Raw genomic sequence first — 12,181 nt, 5'->3', positions numbered from 1 at the left:
CCATGCTCACCTCATCAATAATGAGAACTTGCATCTTCTTCAATACTCTTGAAACTTCCAAGGATGCTTCTCCAGTTAGCTTGTTGTATTGTATTTTGTTCTCATGCTCCACTGGTAACATTAGCAAACGATGTAAAGTGATTCCTTTTATGTTATATGCTGCTAACCCAGTTGGAGCAGTAACCACACAAGACAAAGTAGAATCCGTTTTTTGCTGTAGGTAGCTTCTGATGACTTTTATAAGGAAACTTTTTCCAGTTCCAGCTTGTCCGCTTACATACATCCTGATTGGATGAAATGATGTGCATGAGCACTCTTTTTTTTCATGTAGAAATCCGTGATCAATTTTGTTTCTGATCTCTTCATAAATTTGTTGCTGCTCTTGATTCAGTTGTCTTTCCAAATTTTCTAAGTCTATAAATTCTTCTTGAGCTTGATTCATAGCCGTTTCCACTTCATTCATGGCTATTGATGCTTCATTTTCAACGATTGGTTGATCTTGACTGAGTGTTCCTGAACTTTGGCTGTCCTGAGAACTGTCTCTAGCTATTTCTGCTGCAATTGTAGTTTCCTGTTCAATTTCTTCATTTAACATTTGCAGATAACTTGAGAATGTACTGCATTGTATGCTGTCTTTGCAAGCATTAAAAGAATCTTCATAGCTTTGAAATTCTCCCAGTAGTTCATCCTCTGTACGCCATGGTTTAAACAACTGTAAAAGAGCCAAGTAGTAAAATTCCTTCTTGTCAGTAGTGTCGCAACTCAGCTTCCTGTGATTTATCAAACTTCCTTTTGTTTGCTTCACCAAACATCCTTCCTCACCAACGACTTTATATTTTCCATTGTTGATGTCTTCTGCGGCTTTCCGTGAATAAATGTAGTTCTGCAGCACTTCATAGAGACTCATGTTCTCCAGATGTTGACTTCTCTTGGGATAATATGTGTCCAACATGTTTGATTTCAAAATATCTGTACTTTCTGGGTCATTCTCGGCCAAATATTCAATTTCTCCAACAGATTTCAGTACCCGATTTCTCATTGCTGCAAGGCCTAAACTTGCCCAAATTATTCTTCTTGACTTCGAGTAGAGACTTGCAGAAGATAACCTATCTGAACATTCGTAGGATCCAATTTCTCGATGCGATAACATCTTCAAACTGAAACTGTACAGCTTCTTACTGACAGTCTTCTCGTGAGAAATCTCTTCCCACATTTCCTTCAATTCTGTTTTTTCTGATTTCGTAATATAAGACGTTACATATCGAGCAACAGCAATGGAATTGTCAGCTACATACTGTATATCCATGTTAGCGTTCCACATGGATAAAATGACTGGGTTGTAGTCATTTATATTTTTTGATTCTTCTTTTCTTTTTAGGTTGTAGGTATTCTTAGGTGATTTTCTTGTGATAGTATGTCTCACAGCTGACATAAAACTGTTGACTCTTCCATTTGAAAGAACAGGTCTAGGAAATCCAAATCGACATTTAGTGTAGTATTTATCTTTGCTCTTGTATTTCCGTCGACAGTATTTTCCACACCGATGACTTTGGAAACGTAAAACTTGCTCCTTTAACTTTTTCTCTTCTGTGCTTTTTGGTATAGCACATGTTGCATATTCTTCAATGAAAGATAACACTGCTTCATCAGTATCTGTTCCAAACTTTGGGGCATCCTTGATCCACAACAGCATATGAATATGAGGAGCACCTCTTGCCTGGTACTCTTTTCTCCAAAAGAAATCTACTACTTCTCGAAGAGGTGGATTTTTTTTATTGCAGATGAAGGACATCATAGCCTCAAATCTATGATTGAAATATCTGCAAACATTAACCGGATCCAATGAGCACAGTTCTCCTGCTGTCTTGTATTCAATGTTTTTAATGTTTGAATTTGCCTCTCGTAGAAAATCCAGTAAATCATCCCAAGCGTACTCCGCACAGCTTAGGGTAACGAACCATGTTGGTGTTCCTAAATTCCGTAACATGCATTTTAATTCACCATGGCGTCGGTACCAATATTCATTTGTCCCACGCTGACAAGCCATCAGATTGATCAGTTGTGTTTCCAAATGATCATCTCGGTGCTGCACTTTCTCCATAAAATCCTTAGCAGACACATTTTGTAAATGTACTCCACTTTTTAAAATGTGATTTACTGCATAAGACAGTGCAGACAAGTCGCTTTCAAATAAAAGATGGAACAAATAAGGAATACTTTGTCGAAATCTGGGATCTTCAGCATATAGTCTTGTAGTCCGATACTCAGAAGCTGGAATCTGTTCTGGACGTTCATCGTATCGTCCTCCTTTTCCTTTAGGAAACAGCTGGGGAAAACATCGAGCTTCCAAGCTCTCCTCCCATACACTCACGGGAGTTCCTTTTGCTTTCTTCATCTGAAAGAGATCAATATTATCTCCCATAACTTCTTTTGAATGAAGAGGATGTATGCTAAAATGTTCATAAATTTCTTCTTCCTTTGACTTGTCCACTTTTTCAATTTGTCCAGTTGGTGTTTCTGTGTCTTCTTGTAAATCTTCTTCTTCTTCTTCTTCTATATAAATTGATTCATATCATTTGTTATTCCTTTTCAAATACAAATTTGCTCTTTGTACTTTCCGCACATCTACCAGCTCCTGCCAAATCTTCTTATTCTTTGTAGGTACACCATTAACCAGAATAACTAATGGTTCAGTTTCCAAAGTATCCGCATCAATAGTTTCCATATTTTTTTTCAAATCCAAGGGCAAATACACCACTCTTCCTTTTAAACCTCTCAGTAAATCAGAAGGAGGTAATTTACCAGTTTTGGGCTCCATACGTACTATGGTCTGGAACGGATGAACACATTGAATGAGTATAGACTCATATGTATTTAATTCAGAAAGTTCAGCAGGAATAGCATCCAATTCTAAATTATTATGTACAGCTCTGGTCGGCATTCTATTTTCCTCTAACTTGTTGTAACAGTATTTACAAATACGCTGATCTTCACCCAAATCAAAACAATTTTCTAGAAATATATATGTGGCAAAATCCTTCCACTTATAATTATCTTCATTTTCACTCTTTCTGTAGAGATCAACATTCCTAGTTTGTTTTCTATAATGAGTTCTGCGGCAACAAATACAAGTAAAATTTGGTCTTTCATTAGAGACTATTGCAAATTTTGTTATGTGATCATTAAATGTGTTACTTAAAGAGGGTTCTACATTCTCTTCCACTTCTTCTTCATTTACTGTGTCCTTCTCTGCACTGTTTTGTTCAGGACCAAAGTAACAAAACTGAATTTCATCAACAACCTTCTCTACATCTGATACCGTTCCTCGGAACAGAGCCCTATTCAATTCATTTAACTTTATTGCTGGACTTTTGGCAAAATACAACCGTCTCACAAACTTTCTCATTTCAGTATGATGAACAGCCAGCATCCTAAAATGATGGAAAACACTATTGCACACTTTTCTAGATAGACAAGCCAGAGAATGACCCTGCAAACCAGTATTCTCTCTCACTCTGCATGGATCCAGACTTTGAAGCACCTTAATCTTCTGTTTTATACTTTTTTTACTATATTCTCTTAGAAACTCACGAAATTTGTCAATAGATTCCTGACGCACAGTGCAAATACTACTACAATTCCAAGTGTACACTGGGGCTTTAGGACGTCTCCCCATAGCCTCATCTGCCATCACTTGTACCTCATCTCTTGGAACCATTATCTCCTTCTCCATTATGCAACCATTTTTTACTTCGTAAGAACGACCTCTGGTGTCAACTGCATGCAGCAAACTATTACTTTGAAAATAGCTCTCTTCATTAAAAAAAGGTTCACTACTTGAACTATGCATCCACTTTCCTAAAAACACTTTACAAAAGTTTGTTCTGTTCACTACTCTTTTCCTTTTGCTATGTGATTTCAGTACATTAACCATTTTGTCTAATGTACGCATCCTATTCAAAATTAAAATGAATAGTTTCCTTTTTAATTCTAATGCCTTTGCTGCAATGGCTTCTATTTCTTTTTTTCTTTTATAAAACTTTGTCTTTTTCTTATATTTCTTCACATCCTTCATCAAATTGGACATAACTCTTCTCTGAAACATTTTTCTACGTATCTCTTTAAACGCTGTTTTTCTATTTATATAAATCTTTTCAGTTGCTGAAGGTATATTTGCATTAACTAAATTGTCAATTTTTTCCTCTCCTTTTTTTTCAAAACGTCCTTTCGAGTACAGACATTTTGTACATTTTTCATTCTTTTGAATATATTTTTTAGAAATTGTTTTTTCTGCTTACCAGAAGATTTTTTCTTTTTCCCAACATGAGCATCTTCTACTAACTTTGGTCCTCTAGTTGTCTTCAAATATAGGTTTTTTTTGTGCGTTTTTTGAACTCTGGATTTTGTAGGCATCTTAAATTTTGTCCACTGCTCTTCAGCAATACCTGAAAAAAACTAAAAAAAAATTCCTTTATTTTATTTAAATATATTACTACATTTCTTTTCACAATAGTCACAAAACGTAATTTCTTTGCCAATTTGAATGCACACTTACTGCTCTTTTTTTTTGGCAAGTTAAAATCACTTTTACAGACTGACACATTATGAAACCACTTTTCAGTTTTTTTAAAAAGCCCATGTCCAGACTGCTTTTTCAGACCACCACCATGTGTATCCTCGGTGACTGCCTACACTCCAGCAAGGGCAACCAGCCTTAGTGATGCTGAATGTATTTGCATTACAGACTGAAACCTCAAAACCCCACTCGCTTGTAAATACTGTGCATGATTATACATGGAAAGGAGCTGGGTGTGTGCTAAGAGTCTGCTTCTTCCCCCAAAAAATCGCTCCCCCTTTTTCCTACTAATGCAACTGTGAAATCACCAGAGCAAAACGCAATAAATCTCTGCCTGTAATTCCTATTTCCACACAGAGTCATGTTTTCACATTAGTCCCAAAACGAAATTTCTTTGCCAATTTGAAAGCACACTTACTGCTCTTTTTTTTGGGCAAGTGAAAATCACTTTTACAGACTGACACATTATGAAACCACTTTTCAGTTTTTTTAAAAAGCCCATGTCCAGACTGCTTTTTCAGACCACCACCATGTGTATCCTCGGTGACTGCCTACACTCCAGCAAGGGCAACCAGCCTTAGTGATGCTGAATGTATTTGCATTACAGACTGAAACCTCAAAACCCCACTCGCTTGTAAATACTGTGCATGATTATACATGGAAAGGAGCTGGGTGTGTGCTAAGAGTCTGCTTCTTCCCCCAAAAAATCGCTCCCCCTTTTTCCTAAAAATGCAACTGTGAAATCACCAGAGCAAAACGCAATAAATCTCTGCCTGTAAATCCTATTTGCACACAGAGTCATGTTTTCACATTAGTCACAAAACGAAATTTCTTTGCCAATTTGAAAGCACACTTACTGCTCTTTTTTTTGGGCAAGTGAAAATCACTTTTACAGACTGACACATTATGAAACCACTTTTCAGTTTTTTTAAAAAGCCCATGTCCAGACTGCTTTTTCAGACCACCACCATGTGTATCCTCGGTGACTGCCTACACTCCAGCAAGGGCAACCAGCCTTAGTGATGCTGAATGTATTTGCATTACAGACTGAAACCTCAAAACCCCACTCACTTGTAAATACTGTGCATGATTATACATGGAAAGGAGCTGGGTGTGTGCTAAAAATCTGCTTCTTCCCCCAAAAAATCGCTCCCCCTTTTTCCTACTAATGCAACTGTGAAATCACCAGAACAAAACGCAATAAATCTCTGCCTGTAATTCCTATTTCCACACAGAGTCATGTTTTCACATTAGTCACAAAACGAAATTTCTTTGCCAATTTGAAAGCACACTTACTGCTCTTTTTTTTGGGCAAGTGAAAATCACTTTTACAGACTGACACATTATGAAACCACTTTTCAGTTTTTTTATAAAGCCCATGTCCAGACTGCTTTTTCAGACCACCACCATGTGTATCCTCGGTGACTGCCTACACTCCAGCAAGGGCAACCAGCCTTAGTGATGCTGAATGTATTTGCATTACAGACTGAAACCTCAAAACCCCACTCGCTTGTAAATACTGTGCATGATTATACATGGAAAGGAGCTGGGTGTGTGCTAAGAGTCTGCTTCTTCCCCCAAAAAATCGCTCCCCCTTTTTCCTACTAATGCAACTGTGAAATCACCAGAGCAAAATGCAATAAATCTCTGCCTGTAAATCCTATTTGCACACAGAGTCATGTTTTCACATTAGTCCCAAAACGAAATTTCTTTGCCAATTTGAAAGCACACTTACTGCTCTTTTTTTTGGGCAAGTGAAAATCACTTTTACAGACTGACACATTATGAAACCACTTTTCAGTTTTTTTAAAAAGCCCATGTCCAGACTGCTTTTTCAGACCACCACCATGTGTATCCTCGGTGACTGCCTACACTCCAGCAAGGGCAACCAGCCTTAGTGATGCTGAATGTATTTGCATTACAGACTGAAACCTCAAAACCCCACTCGCTTGTAAATACTGTGCATGATTATACATGGAAAGGAGCTGGGTGTGTGCTAAGAGTCTGCTTCTTCCCCCAAAAAATCGCTCCCCCTTTTTCCTACTAATGCAACTGTGAAATCACCAGAGCAAAACGCAATAAATCTCTGCCTGTAAATCCTATTTGCACACAGAGTCATGTTTTCACATTAGTCACAAAACGAAATTTCTTTGCCAATTTGAAAGCACACTTACTGCTCTTTTTTTTGGGCAAGTGAAAATCACTTTTACAGACTGACACATTATGAAACCACTTTTCAGTTTTTTTAAAAAGCCCATGTCCAGACTGCTTTTTCAGACCACCACCATGTGTATCCTCGGTGACTGCCTACACTCCTGCAAGGGCAACCAGCCTTAGTGATGCTGAATGTATTTGCATTACAGACTGAAACATCAAAACCCCACTCGCTTGTAAATACTGTGCATGATTATACATGGAAAGGAGCTGGGTGTGTGCTAAGAGTCTGCTTCTTCCCCCAAAAAATCGCTCCCCCTTTTTCCTACTAATGCAACTGTGAAATCACCAGAGCAAAATGCAATAAATCTCTGCCTGTAAATCCTATTTGCACACAGAGTCATGTTTTCACATTAGTCCCAAAACGAAATTTCTTTGCCAATTTGAAAGCACACTTACTGCTCTTTTTTTTGGGCAAGTGAAAATCACTTTTACAGACTGACACATTATGAAACCACTTTTCAGTTTTTTAAAAAAGCCCATGTCCAGACTGCTTTTTCAGACCACCACCATGTGTATCCTCGGTGACTGCCTATACTCCAGCAAGGGCAACCAGCCTTAGTGATGCTGAATGTATTTGCATTACAGACTGAAACCTCAAAACCCCACTCGCTTGTAAATACTGTGCATGATTATACATGGAATGGAGCTGGGTGTGTGCTAAGAGTCTGCTTCTTCCCCCAAAAAATCGCTCCCCCTTTTCCTATTAATGCAACTGTGAAATCACCAGAGCAAAACGCAATAAATCTCTGCCTGTAAATCCTATTTGCACACAGAGTCATGTTTTCACATTAGTCACAAAACGAAATTTCTTTGCCAATTTGAATGCACACTTACTGCTCTTTTTTTTTGGCAAGTGAAAATCACTTTTACAGACTGACACATTATGAAACCACTTTTCAGTTTTTTTAAAAAGCCCATGTCCAGACTGCTTTTTCAGACCACCACCATGTGTATCCTCGATGACTGCCTACACTCCAACAAGGGCAACCAGCCTTAGTGATGCTGAATGTATTTGCATTACAGACTGAAACCTCAAAACCCCATTCGCTTGTAAATACTGTGCATGATTATACATAGAAAGGAGCTGGGTGTGTGCTAAGAGTCTGCTTCTTCCCCCAAAAAATCGCTCCCCCTTTTTCCTACTAATGCAACTGTGAAATCACCAGAGCAAAACGCAATAAATCTCTGCCTGTAATTCCTATTTGCACACAGAGTCATGTTTTCACATTAGTCCCAAAACGAAATTTCTTTGCCAATTTAAATGCACACTTACTGCTCTTTTTTTTTGGCAAGTGAAAATCACTTTTACAGACTGACACATTATGAATCCACTTTTTAGATTTTTTTTATTGCACATGTCCAGACTGCTTTTTCAGACCACCACCATGTGTATCCTCGGTGACTGCCTACACTCCAGCAAGGGCAACCAGCCTTAGTGATGCTGAATGTATTTGCATTACAGACTGAAACCTCAAAACCCCACTCGCTTCTAAATACTGTGCATGATTATACATGGAAAGGACCTGGGTGTGTGCTAAGAGTCTGCTTCTTCCCCCAAAAAATCGCTCCCCCTTTTTCTCACTAATGCAACTGTGAAATCACCAGAGCAAAACGCAATAAATCTCTGCCTGTAATTCCTATTTGCACACAGAGTCATGTTTTCACATTAGTCACAAAACGAAATTTCTTTGCCAATTTAAATGCACACTTACTGCTCTTTTTTTTTGGCAAGTGAAAATCACTTTTACAGACTGACACATTATGAATCCACTTTTTAGATTTTTTTAAAAAGCCCATGTCCAATCTGCTTTTTCAGACCACCACCATGTGTATCCTCGGTGACTGCCTACACTCCAGCAAGGGCAACCAGCCTTAGTGATGCTGAATGTATTTGCATTACTGACTGCAACCTCAAACCCTTAAAGTATTCCTTATTTTTACCAGTACACCTTAATTTATCATGAAAAAAGAGTCCATATTATTTTACATGTTCCTCACATTTAAATTTCTCCCAAAACAGAAAATAATAAACACAACTTCTACAAAAGGAATTCCAATTCTATTATTAATTTCTTAATTTACCATATACATCCCCTCTCAAACTCATAACTCACCTTTAAAATTAGTTAGTTGTGAAAGAAATGTGGCACTCAAACAGCAGATTATCAGAGCCAGGATCTCTGTTCTCTACACCTCTCTCCTCTCAGCAGAACCAGATAATGGCAAACTTTCCCTCTCTTTTTCCACACATATACATGTTAATTTCAAATCTCAGTGCTTCCCCCTTTTTTTCAAATGTAATCACACATTTCTATTGGTTGAAAACCAACCCTTTTCCAAAAGTACCCTGCCCCCAACTTGACTTCTGCCTAGTACCCTTCCCCCAACTTGACTTCTGCCTGCTACCATAGCAACAGCTCATGGAACACTGCTGTGTGGAGTTAGGTCAGAAGTTCGCCACACAATGTTTCAATTCCACAGAGCAAGAGTGCTTGACTTTTCAAACCTAACAGCAAATCCATAGTACTGTTCTTTGGTAACACATTTTTTTGTACCAATACAAAACATGCTTCTATTAATTTACACATACAGCCTAGTTTTTATTCTAGAATGGTATGAAACAGCCAATCAGTTTTTTTGTTTTGAAAAAAATATGTATGCCTCCATTTCCAAACTGTCTTTCTTTTCATATTGCCATTCTACTGAAAGACACCTCCTGAGTGCATCCAGTTCTCCTTTGAAGATGTTCACAGTGTGGATTGTAGGACACAGCTATGTCTTCTGGAGTGAAAAGTTTGCAGAGAAAACAGGTATGGTGAGAGACCTTGCTTTGCCAAATGTAGACATTAAATGGATTGGTCAGAGAGGGTTAAAGTGGCACCAATTGATGCCATTGGTGAAATCCTTCATGCAAATCCAACACCCTGACCTCATAATAGTGCACTGTGGTGGCAATGACCTAGGCACTTTGGCTGGGGTAGGTCTGGAAATGCTTATGAAGGACACCTTTGCACAACTGTTTTCTCTTTTCCCTAAAACTGCCTTTGTGTTTTCCAACATATGCCAAAGGCAAAAATGGAACTGGTCCAATCATTTCTGTCCGCAAATTGACAAAGCAAGGAAGCACGTCAACAAATCTGTTTCTGCTTTCCTCCGTGACTATGGTATGGGTGCCATTTACCACAACAACTTGCGTTATGACATGCAAGACATTTATAGAGGAGATGGTGTGCACTTCAATGATGAAGGGAACAGAGTCTTCCTCTTGAACCTTAGACTCTGCATCGGTACTTACTTGTAGGTACCACTTAAAAAATCACTTCATAAACACAACAGCTCTTTTTAGAGCCCCCTAATATCTAAACTCTTAAATCTGCATTTCATTTCTTTTTTAATTTTTTTTTTCTTCCGTACGCTTACCGTAAGCTTACCGTACGCGTACCCCGTGATTTTTTTAAAAATCAATAAATGTTTTCTTTGTACTTTTCTGTCCTTCTTTGACCCCCTCACAAATGTAAGGGGGTCTGTAACTCTCCTCCTTGCCCCCTTTTCTTGTTTTCACTCTTTTTTTCTGAGTGAAACACACAAAATGGCGGCCGCCGCTTCCTGGTTTCGGCCGATTCGATTGTTTACTAAGATCTAAGAGCCAATCAGAATCGCGCTCGCGCACGCCACCGTACGCGTACGGTAAGCTTACGGTAAGCGTACCGTAAGCTGGCTCAGATATATATATTGATTTAAAGGCTATTTTCTCAGAATCTACTGAACAGATTTACACCAAACCTACAAAAGGCACTTCCTTGACCTAGGGACTACCTCTCTGCCAAATTTCTAGTAATTCTGTTCAGCCGTTCGGGCTGTAGCTGTGTCTAAAGGTCCTATGGAAAAATGCATGGGAAAAACGCGTTTTGGGACCCCCCTTTTATCTTAGCCCCCGCTTGACGAATCCCCCCGAGACTTTCAGGGTAGGAGCAGAGCGTAGCGCCCCACCTATTTTGAGAAATTCGCGAGGATTCGTCGACCGGCGCCAAAGTTATTCAAAATAGAATGTTGCGGATTTCCTATGGAAAAGGGGTCCTAACTATAACTACCTACTGGCGACCGCCAGTAGGTAATATATATATATATATATATATATATATATATATATATATATATATATATATATATATATATTATCTACTGGCAGTCGCCAGTAGATAGTTATAGTTAGGACCTATTTTCCATAGGAAATCCGCAACATTCTATTCCCAATAAGTCTTGCGCTGGTTGATGAATCCTCGTGAAATTTTTCAAACTTTTGGCCGGCTCCACTCCGCTCCTACCCTGAAAGTTTTGTGGTGATTCGTCAAGCGGGGACCGAGAAAAAAGGGGGGTCCCAAAATGCATTTTCCCCATGCAATTTCCCATAGGATCTGTTGTCGTAGCTACAGCCCGAATTGCTGAATGGAATGACACTAAATCTGGCAAAGAGGTAGTCCTCAGTTCGGACTCATGCCTTTTGCATATATGGTGTGAATCCGTTCAGTAGTTCCTGAGAAAATTAGAGTTAAAAGTACATAAATATCTATGGCCGCAGAGGATCCGCGGACCGTACCCGCACCGTGAGCGCACCCTCCCTGAACCGAGCGCGCACCCTCCCGATCGCACGCTGAATGCTGGCTGTCGAGTGTCTCTCTACATTCAAAACCAGGAACTGTTGGTGGCCATTTTCTGCCTCGGTAGAAGCGAGGCTGAAGAAGCAAGGGGAAAAAGTGTGTAAAACATTTAAAGGGGGCAGACTGGAAATACTCTGACCCTCTAGAGGTGCTTAGGGGGTCCCAGAGAACCCCCTGGGGCCCCCCTTTTTTTTTTAAATAAAAAAAAACAGCGAAATGCGCGCACGGTGCACGCATCCTATCGCGTTGGATGCACGGATTCTCTCGCGGTGGGTTCGCGGATCCAAAGGAAAAAAATGAAATTGTTGGGAGATAAAGATTAAGCTTAAGTGTTTTGTTCTTGAGTGGCTCTAAAAAGAGCTGTTGTGTTCATTGAGAGTTTTTGGTACTTATAAGTAAGTACCTATACAGAGTCTAAAGCTGTTGAGGAAGACTCTGTTTCCTTCATCAGTAAAGTGTACTCCATCTCTCCTATACATCTCTTGCATATGAAAGCGCAGATTGTTATTGTAAATGGACCCATTCTGTAGTCTCAGAGAAAAGCAGAAACAGATTTATTCACATGTTTCCTAGCTTTCTCAATCTGTGGACAAAAATGATCGGACCAGTTCCATTTTTGCCTTTGGCATATGTTAGAATACACAAAGGCAGTTTTAGGGAAAAGTGAAATCAGTTCTGCAAAGGTGTCCTTTATAAGCATTTCCAGACCTACCCCAGTCAAAGTGCCTAG

The sequence above is a fragment of the Triturus cristatus genome, chromosome 5_1 (genome assembly GCF_964204655.1).
Source record: "Triturus cristatus chromosome 5_1, aTriCri1.1, whole genome shotgun sequence".
NCBI lineage: Eukaryota > Metazoa > Chordata > Amphibia > Caudata > Salamandridae > Triturus > Triturus cristatus.
Note: the sequence above shows the minus strand (reverse complement) of the source record.